The sequence below is a fragment of the Lissotriton helveticus genome, chromosome 5_1 (assembly GCF_964261635.1).
Source record: "Lissotriton helveticus chromosome 5_1, aLisHel1.1, whole genome shotgun sequence".
NCBI lineage: Eukaryota > Metazoa > Chordata > Amphibia > Caudata > Salamandridae > Lissotriton > Lissotriton helveticus.
In genome coordinates this window covers 19,795,912-19,817,618 of record NC_136065.1, presented here as the reverse complement: position 1 = coordinate 19,817,618, position 21,707 = coordinate 19,795,912, and the positions used below count along the sequence as shown (strand labels likewise).

The following is a 21,707-nucleotide window of genomic DNA, read 5'->3' as shown; positions in this document are numbered from 1 at the left end:
GGGGGGGTGCTGGTGGTGGAGGGGGGTGCTGGTGGTGGAGGGGTGCTGGTGGTGGAGGGGGGTGCTGGTGCTGGAGGGGTGCTGGTGGTGGAGGGCGGTGCTGGTGGTGGAGGGGGTGCTCGTGGTTGAGGGGTGCTGGTGGTGAGGGGGGGGTGCTGGTGGTGGGGGGGTGCTGGTGGTGGAGGGGGTGCTCGTGGTTGAGGGGTGCTGGTGGTGAGGGGGGGTGCTGGTGGTGGAGGGGGGTGCTGGTGGTGGAAGGGGGGTGCTGGTGGTGGAGGGGGACTGCTGGTGGTGGAGGGGGGTGCTGGTGGTGGAAGGGGGGTGCTGATGGTGGAGGGGGGATGCTGGTGGTGGAGGGGTGCTGGTGGAGGGGGGGTGCTGGTGGAGGGGGGGTGCTGGTGGTGGAGGGGGTGCTGGTGGTGGGGGGGTGCTGGTGGTGGAGGGCGGTGCTGCTGGTGGAGGGGGGTGCTGGTGGCGGAGGGGTGCTGGTGGAGGGGGGGTGCTGGTGGTGGAGGGGGGTGCTGGTGGTGGAGGGGTGCTGGTGGTGGAGGGGGGTGCTGGTGCTGGAGGGGTGCTGGTGGTGGAGGGCGGTGCTGGTGGTGGAGGGGGTGCTGGTGTTGGAGGGGGGTGGTGGTGGAGGGGGTGCTGGTGGTGGAGGGGGGTGCTGGTGGAGGGGGGTGCTGGTGGTGGGGGGTGCTGGTGGTGGAGGGCGGTGCTGCTGGTGGAGGGGGGTGCTGGTGGTGGAGGGGGGTGCTGGTGGTGGAGGGGTGCTGGTGGAGGGGGGTGCTGGTGGTGGAGGGTGCTGGTGGTGGAGGGGGTGCTCGTGGTTGAGGGGTGCTGGTGGTGGAGGGGGGGTGCTGGTGGTGGAGGGGGGTGCTGGTGGTGGAGGGGTGCTGATGGTCGAGGGGGGGTGCTGGTGGTGGAGGGGGGTGCTGGTGGAGGAGGGGGTGCTGGTGTTGGAGGGGGTGTGGTGGTGGAGGGGGTGCTGGTAGTGGAGGGGGGTGCTGGTGGAGGGGGGGTGCTGGTGGTGGGGGGGTGCTGGTGGTGGAGGGGGTGCTCGTGGTTTAGGGGTGCTGGTGGTGGAGGGGGGTGCTGGTGGTGGAGGGGGGGTGCTGGTGGTGGAGGGGGTGCTGGTGGTGGAATGGGGGGTACTGGTGGTGGAGGGGGGCTGCTGGTGGTGGAGGGGGGTGCTGGTGGTGGAAGGGGTGGTGCTGGTGGTGGAGGGGGGTGCTGGTGGTGGAGGGGGGTGCTGGTGGTGGAGGGGGTGCTGCTTGTGGTGTGGGGTGCTGGTGGTGGAGGGGGTGCTGGTGGTGGAGGGGGGGTGCTGGTGGAGGGGGGGTGCTGGTGGTGGAGGGGGGGTGCTGGTGGTGGAGGGGGTGCTGGTGGTGGAGGGGGTGCTGGTGGTGGAGGGGGGTGCTGGTGGTGGAGGGGGTGCTGGTGTTGGAGGGGGTGTGGTGGTGGAGGGGGTGCTGGTGGTGGAGGGGGGTGCTGGTGGAGGGGGGTGCTGGTGGTGGGGGGGTGCTGGTGGTGGAGGGGGTGCTCGTGGTTGAGGGGTGCTGGTGGTGAGGGGGGGTGCTGGTGGTGGAGGGGGGGTGCTGGTGGTGGAAGGGGGGTGCTGGTGGTGGAGGGGGGCTGCTGGTGGTGGAGGGGGGTGCTGGTGGTGGAAGGGGGGTGCTGGTGGTGGAGGGGGGGTGCTGGTGGTGGGGGGTGCTGCTGGTGGAGGGGGGTGCTGGTGGTGGAGGGGGGTGCTGGTGGTGGAGGGGGGTGCTGGTGGTGGAGGGGGTGCTGCTGGTGGAGGGGAGGTGGTGGTGGTGGGGGGTGCTGCTGGTGGAGGGGGGTGCTGCTGGTGGAGAGGGGGTGCTGCTGGTGGAGGGGTGTGCTGGTGGTGGAGGGGGTGCTGGTGGTGGAGGGGGCTGCTGGTGGTGGAGAGGGGTGCTGGTGGTGGAGGGGGGCTGCTGGTGGTGGAGAGGGCTGCTGGTGGTGGAGGGGTGTGCTGGTGGTGGAGGGGGTGCTGGTGGTGGAGGGGGTGCTGGTGGTGGAGGGGGGCTGCTGGTGGTGGAGAGGGGTGCTGGTGGTGGAGAGGGGTGCTGGTGATGGAGGGGGTGCTGCTGGTGGAGGGGGGTGCTGGTGCTGGAGGGAGTGCTGGTGGTGGAGGGGGTGCTGGTGGTGGAGGGGGTGCTGGTGGTGGAGAGGGGTGCTGCCGGTGGAGGGGGGGGGGTGCTGGTGCTGGAGGGAGTGCTGGTGGTGGAGGGGGTGCTGGTGGTGGAGGGGGGTGCTGGTGGTGGAGGGGGGTGCTGGTGATGGAGGGTGCTGGTGGTGGAGGGGGGCTGTTGGTGGTGGAGAGGGGTGCTGCTGGTGGAGGGGGGGTGCTGGTGCTGGAGGGTGCTGGTGGTGGAGGGGGGCTGTTGGTGGTGGAGAGGGGTGCTGGTGGTGGAGGGGGGTGCTGCTGGTGGAGGGGGTGCTGGTGGTGGAGGGGGGGTGCTGGTGGTGGAAGGGGGGGTGCTGGTGGTGGAGGGGGGCTGCTGGTGGTGGAGGGGGGTGCTGCTGGTGGAGGGGGTGCTGGTGGTGGAGGGGGGTGCTGGTGGTGGAGGGGGTGCTGGTGGTGGAGGGGGGTGCTGGTGGTGGAGGGGGTGCTGGTGGTGGAGGGGGGTGCTGGTGGTGGAGGGGTGCTGGTGGTGGAGGGGGTGCTGGTTGTGGTGGAGGGGTGCTGGTGGTGGAGGGGTGCTGGTGGTGGAGGGGGGGTGCTGGTGGTGGAGGGGGGGTGCTGGTGGTGGAGGGGGGTGCTGGTGGTGGAGGGGTGCTGGTGGTGGAGGGGTGCTGGTGGTGGAGGGGGTGCTGGTTGTGGTGGAGGGGGTGCTGGTGGTGGAGGGGGTGCTGGTTGTGGTGGAGGGGGGGGTGCTGGTGGTGGAGGGGGGCTGGAGGGAGTGCTGGTGGTGGAGGGGGGTGCTGGTGCTGGAGGGGGTGCTGGTGGTGGAGGGGGGTGCTGGTTGTGGTGGAGGGGTGCTTCAGCTTGGGCTGGAGGGGGGTGCTGGTGGTGGAGGGGGGTGCTGGTGGTGGAGGGGGGTGCTGGTGGTGGAGGGGGTGCTGGTGGTGGAGGGGGGCTGTTGGTGGTGGAGAGGGGTGCTGGTGATGGAGGGGGTGCTGGTGGTGGAGGGGGTGCTGTTGGTGGAGGGGGGAGGGGTGGTGGAGGGGTGTTCGTGGTGTGAGGGAAGGCGTGTGATGGATGGAGGGCCGGTTAGGATGAAGGAATGGAAGGGTCAGTGGTGATGTGGGAGGGGGGCAGGGAGGGGGCGGGTGATGGAGAGGGGTGGGCAGGGAGGGGTAAGTGTTGATGTTTATTTATTTTATTTTATGCGCTTTTTTATTGCGCGGACTTTACCCGAAGGTGTCAGAGCGCGTCATAGGAACAGTAAATGAATGCAGAGGGGGGGGGGGGGGGGGTGATTGGGGAGGAAGGAAGCAGCTGCGGTGGGAGGGAGAGTGGGGGGTGGGGGGGGTGTAGGCGCCATGGGGCAGCTGGTGGGACCCGGGGGAGGGGGCGGGGGCTCTGGACCCGGGGATGGAGGGGGGGGGCAGTGTCTGCACAGCCGCCGTGTGATGCCGTGTGATGCTGAGGGCGGTGCGCAGCGCGGGCGGCTCTCACTCCACTGCTGGGGGGGGGAGGGGAGAGGAGGGCCGAGCCCCCATGACGAGCCGCCACCGACGAGGCCCCACCGAGGACCCGAGCGAGGAAGCATAAAACAGCAGCCCCCGCAGGTGAGCGCTCCAGACCCCCACCCCCCTCGTCCCCTCCGGCCCCCCTGCAACCCCTCCCATCCTATAACCCCCCCCCCCACCCACACCCCCTCCCCACCTGCTCCCTCCCTCCCTCCGCCGCGCAGCCTCCGGTTTATAAATAGAAGCGGTGACGCCTCATGGCAGCAGGAGGAGAGGGGCCCCCGGAGCCCCCCAGGGAAGAGATCAGAGCCCGAGAGGGGCCCCGCAGCCCCCCAGACAAGAGATCAGAGCCCGAGAGGGGCCCCGAAGCCCCCCAGGGAAGAGATCAGAGCCCGCGAGGGGCCACTGCTGCCCAGAGCCTGTGAGAGCCTGTAGAACATGCCACTGCTGCCCAGAGTCAAGAGATCAGAGCCCCAAAGGGGCCACTACAACCCAGAACCAATACACCAAGCCAGCACAGCCCCAGTCAATAGATCAGAGCCTGTAGAACAAGCGACTACAACCCAGAGCCGAGATCAGAGCCTGTAGAACAAACCACTACAACCCAGAGCCGAGATCAGAGCCTGTAGAACAAGCCACTACAACACAGAGCCGAGATCAGAGCCTGTAGAACAAACCACTACAACCCAGAGCCGAGATCAGAAACTGTAGAACAAACCACTACAACCCAGAGCCGAGATCAGAGCCTGTAGAACAAACCACCACAACCCAGAGCCGAGATCAGAGCCTGTAGAACAACCCACCACAACCCAGAGCCGAGATCAGAGCCTGTAGAACAAACCACCACAACCCAGAGCCGAGATCAGAGCCTGTAGAACAAACCACCACAACCCAGAGCCGAGATCAGAGCCTGTAGAACAAACCACTACAACCCAGAGCCGAGATCAGAGCCTGTAGAACAAACCACCACAACCCAGAGCCGAGATCAGAGCCTGTAGAACAACCCACCACAACCCAGAGCCGAGATCAGAGCCTGTAGAACAAACCACCACAACCCAGAGCCGAGATCAGAGCCTGTAGAACAAACCACCACAACTCAGAGCTGAGATCAGAGCCTGTAGAACAAACCACCACAACTCAGAGCTGAGACCAGAGCCTGTAGAAGAAACCACTACAACGTAGAGCCGAGATCAGAGCCTGTAGAACAAACCACTACAACGTAGAGCCGAGATCAGAGCCTGTAGAACAAACCACTACAACTCAGAGCCGAGATCAGAGCCTTTAGAGCAAACCACCACAACTCAGAGCTGAGATTAGAGCCTGTAGAGCAAACCACCACAACCCAGAGCCGAGATCAGAGCCTGTAGAACAAACCACCACAACTCAGAGCTGAGATCAGAGCCTGTAGAACAAACCACCACAACCCAGAGCCGAGATCAGAGCCTGTAGAACAAACCACTACAACGTAGAGCCAAGATCAGAGCCTGTAGAACAAACCACTACAACTCAGAGCCGAGATCAGAGCCTGTAGAACAACCCACCACAACCCAGAGCCGAGATCAGAGCCTGTAGAATAAACCACTACAACCCAGAGCCGAGATCAGAGCCTGTAGAACAAACCACTACAACGTAGAGCCGAGATCAGAGCCTGTAGAACAAGATACTATAACCCAGAGCCTGTAGAACAAGATACTATAGCCCAGAGCCTGTAGAACAAGCCACTACAACGTAGAGCCGAGATCAGAGCCTGTAGAACAAGATACTATAACCCAGAGCCTTTGAAACACGCCACTGCAACACCCAGCCAAGAGATCAGAGCCTGTAGAACAAGCTACTATAACCCAGATCCTGTAGAACAAACCAACACAACCCAGAGCCTGTAGAACAAACCACTATCACCCCAACCCATCCCGCTGTAAAAACGTAAACAGAAAACCTCTGATCTGTCAGAATGAATCAATTCCAAATGGAATCTCACTCTTGGTGTGAAATGATGCAGAAGGATGACTCAAAACCCGCCCCGGCACCAGGACGCAACGGCCTCTGGAGTGGTCGAAGCACACCGGCTGCCATTCAACAACATCTACTCAACGCCTTGGACGATGTCCAGCTGACCAGAGAAAGGTCCTTGTCGGCACCCCGGGCCGGTCCATAGCACACCAGCGCTCCCGAACACCTGCGGGGTTGGTCTAAGGTTCCATCCTGGAGACGAAGTGTGACCCACATTAGCACTTTCGACAGTGACCAGCTAGGGTCAGAGAGTACAAGCGCTAGACCTGCTGGGCACCACGAGTGACCAAGGAGCTTCTGACCTCAACCAGAACATCCCGCCTTAGACGATCATCAGCCAGTGCGAGAGGAAACCTACTCAACGCCGGCTCGACATCTCGGATGACCGAGGACCTTCTGATGTTAACCAGAACATCAGGGCCTTAGACGATCATCAGCCAGTGCGAGAGAAAACCTACTCGACACCTGCTCGACATCTCGGATGACCGAGGACCTTCTGACGTTAAGAAGCACATCAAACCTTACAGGATGACTCACCAGAATTAGAGAAGACCATCTGAACACCTTCTACACATCGTGGATGTCCGAGGACCTTTTGGGGCACATCAAACCTTAGACGATGACTCTGCAGAATGATAGAAGATCCACTCAACCAAGGACCTTCTCACATTAAGGAGCACATCAGACCTTAGACGATGACCCACCAGAATAAGAGAAGAACGGCTGAACATCTGCTCAACATCTTGGATGACCGAGGACCTTCTGATGTTAACCAGAACATCAGGGCCTTAGACGATCATCAACCAGTGCAAGAGGAAACTTACTCGACACCTGCTCGACATCTTGGATGACTGAGGACCTTCTGATGTTAAGAAGCTCATCAAACCTTACAGTATGACCCACCAGAATTAGACAAACACCGGCTGCACATCTGCTCGACATCTTGGGTGACCGAGGACCTTCTAGGGCACATCAAACCTTTGACGATGACTCTGCAGAATGATAGAAGATCCACTCAACCAAGGACCTTCTGACATTAAGGAGCACATCAGACCTTAGACGATGACCCACCAGAATAAGAGAAGACCGGCTGAACATCTGCTCAACATCTTGGGTGACCGAGGACCTTCTGGGGCACATCAAACCTTAGACGATGACTCTGCAGAATGATAGAAGATCTACTCAACCAAGGACCTTCTCACATTAAGGAGCACATCAGACCTTAGACGATGACCCACCAGAATAAGAGAAGACCGTCTGAACATCTGCTCAACATCTTGGATGACCGAGGACCTTCTCATGTTAACCAGAACATCAGGGCCTTAGACGATCAGCAGCCAGTGCGAGAGAAAAAACCTACTCAACACCTGCTCGACATCTTGGATGACGAGGACCTTCTGACGTTAAGAAGCTCATCAAACCTTACAGGATGACCCACCAGAATTAGACAAACACCGGCTGCACATCTGCTCGTCATCTTGGGTGACCGAGGACCTTCTAGGGCACATCAAACCTTTGACGATGACTCTGCAGAATGATAGAAGATCCACTCAACCAAGGACCTGCAGATGTTAAATGGCGCATCAGCACCGGCTGGTTTTCAAGGAAATGTACCCAATTCCTTTGCTTATAACGGACTCTCTAATGACCTGCAGACAGGACACAAGACCTGCTCACTATCTTGGCTCACCACTGCCGACAAAAGAGAAGAAGAAGTTAGACGAAGATTGACTGATATTAACGAAGACCTGCTCAAGGCACATAGACCGTTTTCTTTCTGAGTCAAATTAGAAACAATGCAGCCGACGTACGCAATATCAGACTCAGAGAAAGTATCTTAATGCCTTGGATGAAGACGAGCACTAGAGAACGCTTACTAAACTCCTTAGACAATCCCCATCCAGCATCAGAGAAGGCCCAGATAAACAACAGAGGGCATAGGAATACAAAATACCTGTCAGGCCCTTGACAGTGCTTGGCCAGCATTGGAGATGACCCGTTAAACACCTTGAATGAGAAATGCCAGTACTTTGAACTGATCTACTCGATGCCTTGGACAGTCAAGTGATGGGCGTAGAGAAGCTCTGATGTTTGATGAAGCCTGTCCAATATTTGAGAAGGCCTGCTCATTGCCACAGATGACGACCTAGAAGCATAACAGAAACCCTATTCAATGTCTTGAACATTGACAGGTTTAACTAAGAAATCACTGAGTAAATGCTGCAGACAGTGACTGCAGACCATAAGAAAATAACCTGGATGCCTGGGTCAATGGCTGGTTAACACTGTGAAGACTGTCGCAGGGGACTGACCATATGACATACGAGAAGACATAATCATTTCTTTGGACGAAGATCGGATGATTTTACAGAACGTCTCAGATGATCGACTTATTGAAAGACCTATTCGGTACCTCAGACAATCAATTTTACGGTGTATGGAGAGGCCTTGTCGATACTTAGATGACTGACCGTAAAACATATTGAAAGGACTTCTCAACAACCTAGATAATCTACCGTCGGACATTTGGAAAGGTCTGTTACATCCATGGATGATGACAGGCTGATATGAGAGAAACCAACTTAACGCCTTGGTTGAGGACTGGAGGACATGAGGGAAGACCCAAATCATGCCTTAGACAACAGCCAGTTGGAGCTGGAGGAACACTCGAGTCACCTTCAAGATGACCATCTGCCATTAGAGAAGATCTCAAAACCTTTGGCCATGACTCTCTGCTATTTGAGACCTTATCATCATTTTAGATTATTAGTGGGTGGAATAAAACAATATCCAGCTAAAGCCATAGATGTTGACAAGAAAGAACCGACTCAAGACAATTAAAGATCATCGCAGCACCTTGAAGGATTACTGTGGACTGACATTGACCTGGTCATGTTAAAAAAGTCCTACACAGCACCTTTGGCAGTCGTTGGATGATAATAGAAAAGTGGGGGTGGCTAAAAATTCAGCTTGGCCAGCGGAGTTTGCAGAGTTTTGCCCAAACAAACACGGCTTGTTGCAGGCTGTGGATGTGGACGCTATAGGTGTTTACGGCGGGCAGTCGCCCAGTAGCAAATACACTGGGCGTGAAGGATTCCCCCTGCCACAAGCCTATGGGGCACCTGCACTGCTGATTGACTAATTCCCTGTCTCCCAAAATCCGGAGAGGCCATAGGAGACAATACCTGTGCAACTATTACACATAAGGTTGTATAGTTTTATGTCCCACACCCTTGGGTCTGGCGCCTTAGCGTGCGTCAACCGCGGAGTGAGGACTTCTTTGGTCCTGACGAATGCTGAGCTGACTATTGGCTCACTAGCAGAAACATGTCGACCCACTTTTTCTTTCTTTCTTTCTGACTAATACATAGGACTTTATGGTTCAAATTAATACAACCATTTATACGTCCGCTATCACTGATTTTAATGGAGTTAGAGCTACCCTCTTATTAAAAGAATGTTTCGGTTTGGGGAGTAGACCACACTCCTTTTAATTCACTTTAGCTTATCACACTTTTTGATACTAATTTCCTAACAAGAACCCAATGAAGACAACTGGCTACCGACTTTCTGTTGGTGCCTGAGGGTTCTTTTTCTTTCACTAAGCATGCTCACTTTTACCTCCTTATTATTTTGTATTTCTTCTGGTGGTAGAAACTAACTACTCCTTGTTTTTCCTTTACTTTTGTCGCCGTCTAAGCTTACATTGTCACTCTTCTGTTGATTGATATACATTATTGCTAAGGGGTACAAGAGTGACTTTTTGACCCTTTCTCTATTGTTGATTGCATTTTTCAATATTTGAGAAGGCCTGCTCATTGCCACAGATGACGACCTAGAAGCATAACAGAAACCCTATTCAATGTCTTGAACATTGACAGGTTCAACTGAGAAATCACCTGGTAAATGCTGCATACAGTGACCGGAGACCATAAGAAAATAACCTGGATGAATTGGTCGATGGCTGGTTAACACTATGAAGACTGTCGCAGGGGACTGACCATATGACATACGAGAAGACATAGTCATTTCCTTGGACGAAGATCGGATGATTTTACAGAACGTCTTAAATGATCGACTTATTGAAAGACCTATTCGGTACCTCAGACGATCAATTTTACGGTGTATGGAGAGGCCTTGTCGACACTTAGATGACCGACCGTACAACATATTGAAAGGACTTCTCAACGGATCACTGACAGAATATCGACTCAAAGAATATCGACCTACAGAAACATTGACGCTGGAATATCAAAGGCAAGTATATCGACATCCTATCTACAACAAGGTAAGTACAAAAATATCGAAAATAAAATATCGATGTTAAAAATATCGTAATTAAAAATATCGTTTTTTTAATGTTAAAAATAAATGTGTAAAATAAAGTAAATAATACTAATAAATAAAATAAACATAGTTAAAAATATTTAATAAGGTTTAACATTAATAAATAATACACATATAATAATAAAACATTAATTAAACATATACATAAAATATATAATATATACTTAATAATAACATTTAATAAATAATTTAATTACTTATAAATTATTTATAAATACTATAAATTACAAATACATCTACACACATAAAATAATATCATAAATAAAAAGTAAATACTTATTTTAATAAATTAAAACAATTAAATATACTTTTAAAATATGTAAAATTCATTAAATACTACATTATCTAAAATAATACAAAAAATATTAAATAGATAAATAAATAAATAAAACAACTATTTAAAGTCCCAAAAAAACTTCAGTAATGAAAACATTGGATAGCGTAGCACGTAAAATTACTGATCCCACTCCAGAAAATGCAACAGTAGGGAAAGCGTTGAATAGCGTAGGGGTAAAAATTACTATTCCAACTCCAGAGAGTGAAACAGTAGGGAAAGAGTTGGATAGCATAGGGGTAAAAATTACTATTCCCACTCCAGAGAGTGCAACAGTAGGGAAAGCGTTGGATAGCGGGTGGGTAAAAATTACTATTCCCTCTCCAGTGAGTGCAACAGTAAGGAAAGCGCTGGATAGCGTAGGGATAAAAATAACTATTCCCACTCCAGTACGTGCAACAGTAAGGAAAGCATTGGATAGCGTAGGGGTAAAAATAACTATTCCTACTCCAAAGAGTGCAACAGTAGGGAAAGCGTTGGATAGCGGGAAGGTAAAAATTACTATTCCCACTCCAGAGAGTGAAACAGTAGGGAAAGCGTTGGATAGTGTAGGGGTAAAATATACTATTCCCACTCCAGAGAGTGTTGGATAGCGTAGGGGTAAAAATTACTATTACAATTCCAGAGAGTGAAACAGTAGGGAAAGCGTTGGATAGTGTAGGGGTAAAAATTACTATTCCCACTCCAGAGAGTGCAACAGTAGGGAAAGAGTTGGATAGCATAGGGGTAAAAATTACTATTTCCACTCCAGAGAGTGCAACAGTAAGGAAAGCGCTGGATAGCGTAGGGATAAAAATAACTATTCCCACTCCAGTACGTGCAACAGTAAGGAAAGCATTGGATAGCGTAGGGGTAAAAATAACTATTCCTACTCCAAAGAGTGCAACAGTAGGGAAAGCGTTGGATAGCGGGAAGGTAAAAATTACTATTCCCACTCCAGAGAGTGAAACAGTAGGGAACGCGTTGGATAGTGTAGGGGTAAAATATACTATTCCCACTCCAGAGAGTGTTGGATAGCGTAGGGGTCAAAATTACTATTACAATTCCAGAGAGTGAAACAGTAGGGAAAGCGTTGGATAGTGTAGGGGTAAAAATGACTATTCCCACTCCAGAGAGTGCAACAGTAGGGAAAGAGTTGGATAGCGTAGGGGTAAAACTTATTATTCCCACTCCAGAGAGTGCAACAGTAGGGAAAGCGTTGGTTAGCATAGGGGTAAAAATTATTATTCTCACTCCAAAGAGTGCAACAGTAGGGAAAGCGTTGGATAGCGTAGGGGTAATAATTACTATTCCAACTCCAGAGAGTGAAACAGTAGGGAAATCGTTGGATACCATAGGGGTAAAAATTACTATTCCCACTCCAAAGAGTGCAACAGTAGGAAAAGCGTTGGATAGCGGGAAGGTAAAAATTACTATTCCCACTCCAGAGACTGCAACAGTAGAGAAAGGGTTGGATAGCATAGAAATTAAATATGACATACTCATAAATAATGTTTGTATTTAAAATAATTATTAATTTAAATTTGAAATTACTCAACATCATTTACAAATACCCATTAATAATTAATAAAAACATATTTACAATTGAATAATTTATTAACAATAAATTTACAATAAATATAAAATTTTTAATATTAGTTACCAAATAATAAATATTGAACAATTTAATATTTTTCAAAACAAAAACATTTTTATTATTAAAAATGGATTAGCAATTAAAAAACTTTACATAAAATTATTGTTTATACCCAAACATACTTTTTATAAATGATTAATTACCAATTATAAAAAAATTATTTCCAATTAAAAAATTAATTACCAATTAAAATCATTAATTACCAATTAAAAAAATTAATTACCAATTACAAACATTATTTACCAATTACACACATTAATTATCAATAAAAAAATTAATTACCAAGTAAAAAAATGTATTACCTATTATAAACATTAATTACCAATTACAAATATTAATTAACAATAAAAAAAATTACCAATTAAAAAAATAAATGAACAATTAAAATAATTAATTGCCAATTAATAATTAATTCAAAATGAAATAATTATTCATACCAATAAATTAAAATAAATCATTACTTGATTACAATTAAAATACTTCCCACCCAATTCCCCTATAAACCCACTACCCGCTACAGAATTTAAATGCAAAAATTAATTAAAATGAATTTTGTAATTCCTAAAAAATAATAATTAATTTAATGTATTTAAATTACTTCCCACCCTAGTCCCCTATAAACCCACAACCCGCTCAGTACTAAAATATAAAATTGACTTAAAAATATCATTACTAATATATAAAAATAGTACACATACAATTTAAAACAAATAAAATACTTAACAAAAAACATAACACATACATATTAAATACATAATAAAATACATAACAGTAATACAAATATCGATATTAGTAACATAGAAATTAGTAACATCGATATATTTGATATCGATATTACTGACTTCGATATTACTTACATCGATAAGAAAAAAATAAGATATTACTTACCTTAGGGTCGATATTCTGTCCAACGATATTCTTGAGCTCGATATTCTTTACCTTCGATATTTCAGACTCGATATTTCTGTAGGTCGATATTACAAACTCGATATTTAGACTGTGTACCCTTCTCAACAACCTAGATAATCTACCGTAGGACATATGGCAAGGCATGTGGCATCCATGGATGATGACAGGCTGGTAGGACAGAAACCAACTTAACACCTTGGTTGAGGACTGGAGGACATGAGGGAAGACCTAAATCATGCCTTACACAACACCCAGTTGGAGCTGGAGGAACACTCGAGTGTCCTACAAGATGACCGTCTGCCATTAGACAAAGGCCTGCTCAAACCCTCTGGCCCGACTCTCCGCTATTTGAGACCTTATCATCATCTTAGATTACTAGTGGACGGAATAAAACCATACCTAGCTAAAGCAATAGATGTTGACAGGCCTTGAAGGATTACTATGGACTAACTGACATTGACAAGTTGATGTTAGAAAAGCCCTACACAGCACCTTTGGCAGTCGTTGGATGAGAATAGAAAAGTGGGGGTGGCTAAAAACTCAGCTTGGCCAGCGGAGTTCGCAGAGTTTTGCCCACTCCGCATTCCGCCTGGAGTTCAGAGTTCCGGGAAACTCCGCCATCCGCCTCGTGACTGAGTTTTTTCTCACACATTGCTCACCAACACTAACTTGCCAAGTGAGAATTTACGCCCCCTAGGATGATCTTCAGGTGCTAGAACGCCTCCCTGCAAGATTTCTCAACGCGGGCAGTCGCAGCTGTTCGCGTTGCGAGAGCTGCCACTCAAGTAGAAAATCTACTCAAGTGACAGAAAGAAGCAGTACCCTTTAGTGCGCCATGTGGTGCTGTTCATGGTGATTTAACAAAGCGGAAAAAGCTCCAGGCGCTAGAATGAGCACGAGAAATGCAAGATGCCGAATTCTGCTGCTCGTGGAACTCTGGAATTTCCCAGAGCTTTTACGAATCCTGCGGAATTCTGCGGGGTAAAACTCCGCAAGTTCCACCCACCCCTATAGTAAAGACGAACCAATGCATTGGTATTGACTGGTCAACTGTTTAAAAGACCTGCTCAGTGCTTAAACAATAGCTGGAAGCCTTAGAGAAGTGCTATTCAATACGGAGTCGGCAGACCAGCCAACGTTCAAAAAGACCTACTTTTGAGTATTTTTTTCATCCAAAGCAATGACTTCGTCATTGACTGGCCACATCAGGAAGATTACTTCAGCACCTTGGAGGGGGAGGCAGACCAGCGTTGCCTAGCAGTTAGTAGAAGGGACATATTTCACATCTCGGAGGATGACCAGGTGGGAGAAGAAAAAACCTCTTCAACGTCTTGTTGGAAAATTGTCCAGTATTGTTCAGTCCGCGATTAGTAGAAAGGACATAGTCAACGTCTCAGGGAATGACTGGCCAATACTCACCAGAGGACAGCAGAAAATATCTCTGTAATTGCTTAAAGGGTACCTGCAAAGCTGAGAGCCCAGCATTAGAAATGATATAGTCAACGCTTCGGAGGATGAGTGGCTGACAATGACTGATCCACCCAACAAGATACCTACGGAGCGTCTTGGGGGAAGGTTAGCCGACATTAGAAAGTAACTATTGAAGGAACTGAAGAATGCCTGGCTGACGACAACCGACTAATATCCAAAAAGAATTATCCTACACATTGGGGCTTCAGCGGCCCAAAATGTCTGTCCAGTGGCTTGGAGGAGGACAGACAGGATTTAGAGCGGATGGCGATCTGCCGTAAGGATACACTGCTAATGCAGCTGCAGAATCACCCTCCGGCGAGTGTACACCGTTACAGCATTTACTACAAAACTTTGACCATCAATGGACCGGTTCATCATTTTGTCGACACTGTAGGATTCAGAAGTTGAGTCAGTCCCAGCTGAGGGTCAAACCTGTGAGCCGGAAGGGTTTCCCAGACATCTCTGCAAAAGTTACATTACATTTCTGAACTATCTTGTTGCTTGATACTTTTAGAGCTCTCAGCAAGTTCCTACTATTCTAAGTGTTTGGCTTAAAGTCTCCAGCGTGGCATGAGCATTCAACCCCGACTCTACAAGGAGCCCACCAGTGAAAGCAGGTTTGGTACTAGAGGGCTGTCCTCGGTCCCCTCTGCAGCGCCCATTGATATGTGTCCACTTACACAAGTCACATACATTTTTCAAAAGATACTAAGGGCCTGGCTTAGATCTCGGCGGACGGGCTACTCCATCACAACGGTGACGGATATCCCGTCCGCTGAACTATAAATCCTATTGTATCCTATCGGATTGATACTCCGTCACAACAGTGACGGATATCCCATCCACTGAAATATAAATCCCATTATATCCTATCGGATTGATACTCCGTCACAACAGTGACGGATATCCCATCCACTGAAATATAAATCCCATTATATCCTATCGGATTGTTGCTCCTTCACAACGGTGACAGATATCACATCCACCGAAATATGAATCCTGTATCCTATGGGATTTATATTTCGACATACAGGATATCCGTCACCGTTGTGATGAAGTAAGTCATCCGCCAAGATCTAAATCTGGCCGAACGTTATAAAACCTTTGTTACAGAAAAGTAACTTTCTTTAACAAGAGTCCACTTGTCTGGGGTAATCATGCGATTCTATAACAGTTTATAGCCCAATCGCCGTCCATCCTTTCATACACTGTCGATACCTTTATTGCGTTTCCCCGGGTGGACACACTTTACAGGTTTTATCATCGTACAGGTGTTGATATTAGCGTCATGACAGCATCTTACCAATCGTGCAGGTCTAACCCATTTCTGAGCATAGGTGGCCTTGTATGATACCGAATGCCCGCTGTATTACTAAAAGAGCGCTTCGGACACCCGTAGACCTCCCCTCCATATCATCCTGTCCTTGGAGACTTTCCTAGTACTGCTCTCAGAAAACTTCGCTAATCCTCCCGTGGTTAGGTCCTTCCTGGAATCCTGTAACAGCTTCTCCGCAGGCCTCTCCTGTGCATCTGTCTCAGACCCCAGAGGGTTGTAAGCTATGCTTGATGTTTGACCTGGAATGAGATAACCACACCACTCTGGGGCTGAAACCCATCCATGGCTCCTCGTGAAAGGACGTCCATCCTTCACAAGTGCCTGACTAGGACTTAGGACAACCCATATTCAAGGATTGAACTAACTCACAAACCAGGCAAACATGGGTCAAAGAGGCAACACCCGGTGCTGGATACACCCTTACCAGTCACCCCACGATTCACATTCTATATACAAAGAATGTATGACGTTACAACGCATACATTTACAATGCATGCATTTACAACGCAGCTTTTACATCGCAACATCCTTTACAATGCATTCCATTACATCGCATTTTCAGAAACTACCTTTACAATGCACACCATTACATTTAGGGTAAGTGTTGGATAGTGTAGGGGTAAAAATTACTATTCCCAATCCAGTGAGTGCATCAGTAGGGAAAGCGTTGGATAGCGTAGGGGTAAAAATTACTATTCCCACTCCAGTGAGTGCAACAGTAGGGAAAGTGTTGGATAGTGTAAGGGTACTATATGTTGTAATGACTTGCTATGTAATGCCTGTGTTGTAGTGACATGCGTTGTAATGACATGTGTTGTAGTGACATGCAATGTAATGGCTGCAATGTAATTACATGCGATGTAAAGGATGTTGCGATGTAATGACTGCTATATAAAGGTAGTGTGATGTAATGACTATATTGTAAAGGCTGTTTCCCATATACAAATAGGTCGAAGGTACAAACATCCTAAACAATCAGGTACATTGAAAATACTTCGAGGAACCCATATTCAATTCATTACATTGAATTTATTCTTCCAGATTCCATATTTAAAGGATACAAATTATCACTTCTGGAGCAGATTGTCATTCACTACACTTCTTCATTTCATCTGCATCGCAATACGGTGATTACACGTCAAATGTTTGGATACAAAGATCTCAACTCAATGTCGTTCGTGCACGAGCGCTAGTATCATACATTTCTATCTCGATTCAAGATAGAGAAATCAGTATTATACAATGTACCACTTAGTCTAATATATGACCTCTGTTTCAGCACTTGTGTAGACTGGTAGATAGATAGATAGATAGATAGATAGATAGATAGATAGATAGATAGATAGATAGATAGATAGATAGATAGATAGATAGATAGATAGATAGAGAGAGAGAGAGAGAAAGAGAGAGAGAGATAGACAGATAGATAACCTGTGAACCAATCTTTTCCACACCTATTTTACATCTTGTCCTTCAATTTGGTAGAGAAACCTATTCAGTGCTTTTCTAGGTTAATCTTAATATAAATCTTTTTTTTATTTCATAATGTCCTCAACATTACAATTCTAATAAAATTCATAGAGCATTCTTGGCCCTTTTCTAATTTTTTGAGAATCTGGATAAACTACCATACAAATCTAGAAATGCTTATATGTATCATAAGAGATCTTAATTATTGTTAAGAATTTGCATTCATCCTGCTAGAATTTACAGGTAAATATGGTGGTGGAAGTGGGGTGACCTCCAGCACAGCCCGGGAGCTGAGGCAGTGAGGGTGGTGGAAGCGGGGTGACCTCCAGCACAGCCCGGGAGCTCAGGCAGTGAGGGTGGTGGAAGCGGGGTGACCTCCAGCACAGCCCGGGAGCTCAGGCAGTGAGGGTGGTGGAAGTGGGGTGACCTCCAGCACAGCCCCGGAGCTCAGGCAGTGAGGGTGGTGGAAGCGGGGTGACCTCCAGCTCAGCCCGGGAGCTCAGGCAGTGAGGATGGTAGAAGTGGGGTGACCTCCAGCATAGACCGTGAGCTCAGGCAGTGAGGGTGGTAGAAGCGGGGTGACCTCCAGCTCAGCCGGGGAGCTCAGGCGGTGAGGGTGGTAGAAGCGGGGTGACCTCCAGCTCAGCCCGGGAGCTAGGGCAGTGAGGGTGGTGGAAGTGGGGTGACCTCCAGCACAGCCCGGGAGCTGAGGCAGTGAGGGTGGTGGAAGTGGGGTGACCTCCAGCACAGCCCGGGAGCTGAGGCAGTGAGGGTGGTGGAAGTGGGGTGACCTCCAGCACAGCCCGGGAGCTGAGGCAGTGAGGGTGGTAGAAGCGGGGTGACCTCCAGCACAGCCCGGGAGCTCAGGCACTGAGGGTGGTGGAAGCGGGGTGACCTCCAGCACAGCCCGGGAGCTCAGGCAGTGAGGGTGGTGGAAGCGGGGTGACCTCCAGCTCAGCACAGCCCTAGAGCTCAGGCGGTGAGGGTGGTGGAAGCGGGGTGACCTCCAGCACAGCCCGGCAGTGAGGGTGGTGGAAGCGGGGTGACCTCCAGCACAGGCTGGGAGCTCAGGCGGTGAGGGTGGTGGAAGTGGGGTGACCTCCAGCTCAGCCCAGGAGCTCGGGCAGTGGGGGTGGTGGAAGCGGGGTGACCTCCAGCACAGCCCGGGAGCTGAGGCAGTGAGGGTGGTAGAAGCGGGGTGACCTCCAGCACAGCCCGGGAGCTCAGGCAGTGAGGGTGGTGGAAGCGGGGTGACCTCCAGCTCAGCACAGCCCTGGAGCTCAGGCAGTGAGGGTGGTGGAAGCGGGGTGACCTCCAGCACAGCCCGGGAGCTGAGGCAGTGAGGGTGGTAGAAGCGGGGTGACCTCCAGCACAGCCCGGCAGTGAGGGTGGTGGAAGCGGGGTGACCTCCAGCACAGCCCGGGAGCTCAGGCGGTGAGGGTGGTAGAAGCGGGGTGACCTCCAGCACAGCCCGGGAGCTCAGCTAGTGAGGGTGGTGGAAGCGGGGTGACCTCCAGCACAGCCCGGGAGCTCAGGCAGTGAGGGTGGTGGAAGCAGGGTGACCTCCAGCACAGCCCGGGAGCTCAGGCAGTGAGGGTGGTGGAAGTGGGGTGACCTCCAGCACAGCCCGGGAGCTCAGCCAGTGAGGGTGGTGGAAGCGGGGTGACCTCCAGCTCAGCCCGGGAGCTCAGCCAGTGAGGGTGGTGGAAGTGGGGGGACCTCCAGCTCAGCCCGGGAGCTCAGGCAGTGAGAGTGGTGGACGTGGGGTGACCTCCAGCACAGCCCGGGAGCTCAGGCAGTGAGGGTGGTGGAAGCAGGGTGACCTCCAGCACAGCCTGGGAGCTCAGGCGGTGAGGGTGGTGGAAGCGGGGTGACCTCCAGCACAGCCCGGCAGTGAGGGTGGTGGAAGCGGGGTGACCTCCAGCACAGCCTAGGAGCTCAGGCGGTGAGGGTGGTGGAAGCGGGTGACCTCCAGCACAGCCCGGGAGCTCAGGCAGTGAGGGTGGTGGAAGCGGGGTGACCTCCAGCTCAGCCCGGGAGCTCAGGCGGTGAGGGTGGTGGAAGCGGGGTGACCTCCAGCACAGCCCGGGAGCTCAGGCAGTGAGGGTGGTGGAAGCGGGGTGACCTCCAGCACAGCCTGGGAGCTCAGGCAGTGAGGGTGGTGGAAGTGGGGGTGACCTCCAGCACAGCCCGGGAGCTCAGCCAGTGAGGGTGGTGGAAGCGGGGTGACCTCCAGCACAGCCCGGGAGCTCAGGCAGTGAGGGTGGTGGAAGCGGGGTGACCTCCAGCACAGCCTGGGAGCTCAGGCAGTGAGGGTGGTGGAAGCGGGGTGACCTCCAGCTCAGCACAGCCCTGGAGCTCAGGCAGTGAGGGTGGTGGAAGCGGGGTGACCTCCAGCACAGCCCAGGAGCTCAGGCGGTGAGGATGGTAGAAGCGGGGTGACCTCCAGTACAGCCCAGGAGCTCAGGCAGTGAGGGTGGTGGAAGCGGGGTGACCTCCAGCACAGCCCGGGAGCTCAGGCGGTGAGGGTGGTAGAAGCGGGGTGACCTCCAGCACAGCCCGGGAGCTCAGGCGGTGAGGGTGGTGGAAGCGGGGTGACCTCCAGCACAGCCCGGGAGCTCAGGCAGTGAGGGTGGTAGAAGCGGGGTGACCTCCAGTACAGCCCCGGAGCTCAGGCAGGGAGGGTGGTGGAAGCAGGGTGACCTCCAGCGCAGCCGTGGAGCTCAGGCAGTGAGGATGGTGGGAGCGGGGTGACCTCCAACACAGACCCGGAGCTCAGGCAGTGAGGGGGGTGGAAGCGGGGTGACCTCCAGCACAGCCCGGGAGCTCAGGCAGTGAGGGTGGTGGAAGCGGGGTGACCTCCAGCACAGCCCAGGAGCTCAGGCAGTGAGGGTGGTGGAAGCGGGGTGACCTCCAGCACAGCCCGAGCGCTCAGGCAGTGAGGGTGGTGGAAGCGGGGTGACCTCCAGCACAGCCCGGGAGCTCAGGCAGTGAGGGTGGTGGAAGCGGGGTGACCTCCAGCTCAGCCCGGGAGCTCAGGCAGTGAGGGTGGTGGAAGCGGGGTGACCTCCAGCACAGCCCGGGAGCTCAGGCAGTGAGGGTGGTGGAAGCGGGGTGACCTCCAGCACAGCCCGGGAGCTCTGGCAGTGAGGGTGGTGGAATCGGGGTGACCTCCAGCACAGCCTGGGAGCTCAGGCGGTGAGGGTGGTGGAAGCGGGGTGACCTCCAGCACAGCCCGGGAGCTCAGGCAGTGAGGGTGGTGGAAGCGGGGTGACCTCCAGCTCAGCCCGGGAGCTCAGGCGGTGAGGGTGGTGGAAGCGGGGTGACCTCCAGCACAGCCCGGGAGCTCAGGCAGTGAGGGTGGTGGAAGCGGGGTGACCTCCAGCACAGCCTGGGAGCTCAGGCAGTGAGGGTGGTGGAAGTGGGGGTGACCTCCAGCACAGCCCGGGAGCTCAGCCAGTGAGGGTGGTGGAAGCGGGGTGACCTCCAGCACAGCCCGGGAGCTCAGGCAGTGAGGGTGGTGGAAGCAGGGTGACCTCCAGCACAGCCCGGGAGCTCAGGCGGTGAGGGTGGTGGAAGCAGGGTGACCTCCAGCGCAGCCGTGGAGCTCAGGCAGTGAGGGTGGTGGGAGCGGGGTGACCTCCAACACAGACCCGGAGCTCAGGCAGTGAGGGTGGTGGAAGCGGGGTGACCTCCAGCACAGCCCGGGAGCTCAGGCAGTGAGGGTGGTGGAAGCGGAGTGACCTCCAGCACAGCCCAGGAGCTCAGGCAGTGAGGGTGGTGGAAGCGGGGTGACCTCCAGCACAGCCCGGGCGCTCAGGCAGTGAGGGTGGTGGAAGCGGGGTGACCTCCAGCACAGCCCGGGAGCTCAGGCAGTGAGGGTGGTGGAAGCGGGGTGACCTCCAGCTCAGCCCGGGAGCTCAGGCAGTGAGGGTGGTGGAAGCGGGTGACCTCCAGCACAGCCCGGGAGCTCAGGCAGTGAGGGTGGTGGAAGCGGAGTGACCTCCAGCACAGCCCGGGAGCTCTGGCAGTGAGGGTGGTGGAAGCGGGGTGACCTCCAGCACAGCCTGGGAGCTCAGGCGGTGAGGTTGGTGGAAGCGGGGTGACCTCCAGCACAGCCCGGGAGCTCTGGTAGTGAGGGTGGTGGAAGCGGGGTGACCTCCAGCACAGCCTGGGAGCTCAGGCGGTGAGGGTGGTGGAAGCGGGGTGACCTCCAGCACAGCCTGGGAGCTCAGGCAGTGAGGGTGGTGGAAGTGGGGGTGACCTCCAGCACAGCCCGGGAGCTCAGCCAGTGAGGGTGGTGGAAGCGGGGTGACCTCCAGCACAGCCCGGGAGCTCAGGCAGTGAGGGTGGTGGAAGCGGGGTGACCTCCAGCACAGCCCGGGAGCTCAGGCGGTGAGGGTGGTGGAAGCAGGGTGACCTCCAGCGCAGCCGTGGAGCTCAGGCAGTGAGGGTGGTGGGAGCGGGGTGACCTCCAACACAGACCCGGAGCTCAGGCAGTGAGGGTGGTGGAAGCGGGGTGACCTCCAGCACAG

At 52.4% G+C, this 21,707-nt stretch overlaps 1 protein-coding gene across 2 annotated transcripts in view; it reads left to right on the top strand.

Moving 5' to 3' along the window:
- The first annotated feature begins 3,622 nt into the window (after positions 1-3,622).
- Positions 3,623-21,707, top strand: part of B3GALT4 (beta-1,3-galactosyltransferase 4) — a 166,350-nt gene continuing 148,265 nt past the window's right edge. The window contains exon 1 of one of the 2 annotated variants that reach the window (XM_078641616.1): positions 3,623-3,756. The gene's annotated coding sequence lies outside the window, so the exon portion shown is untranslated. The remainder of the gene's footprint in view (positions 3,757-21,707) is intronic. The other variant, XM_078641618.1, reaches the window with a different exon arrangement.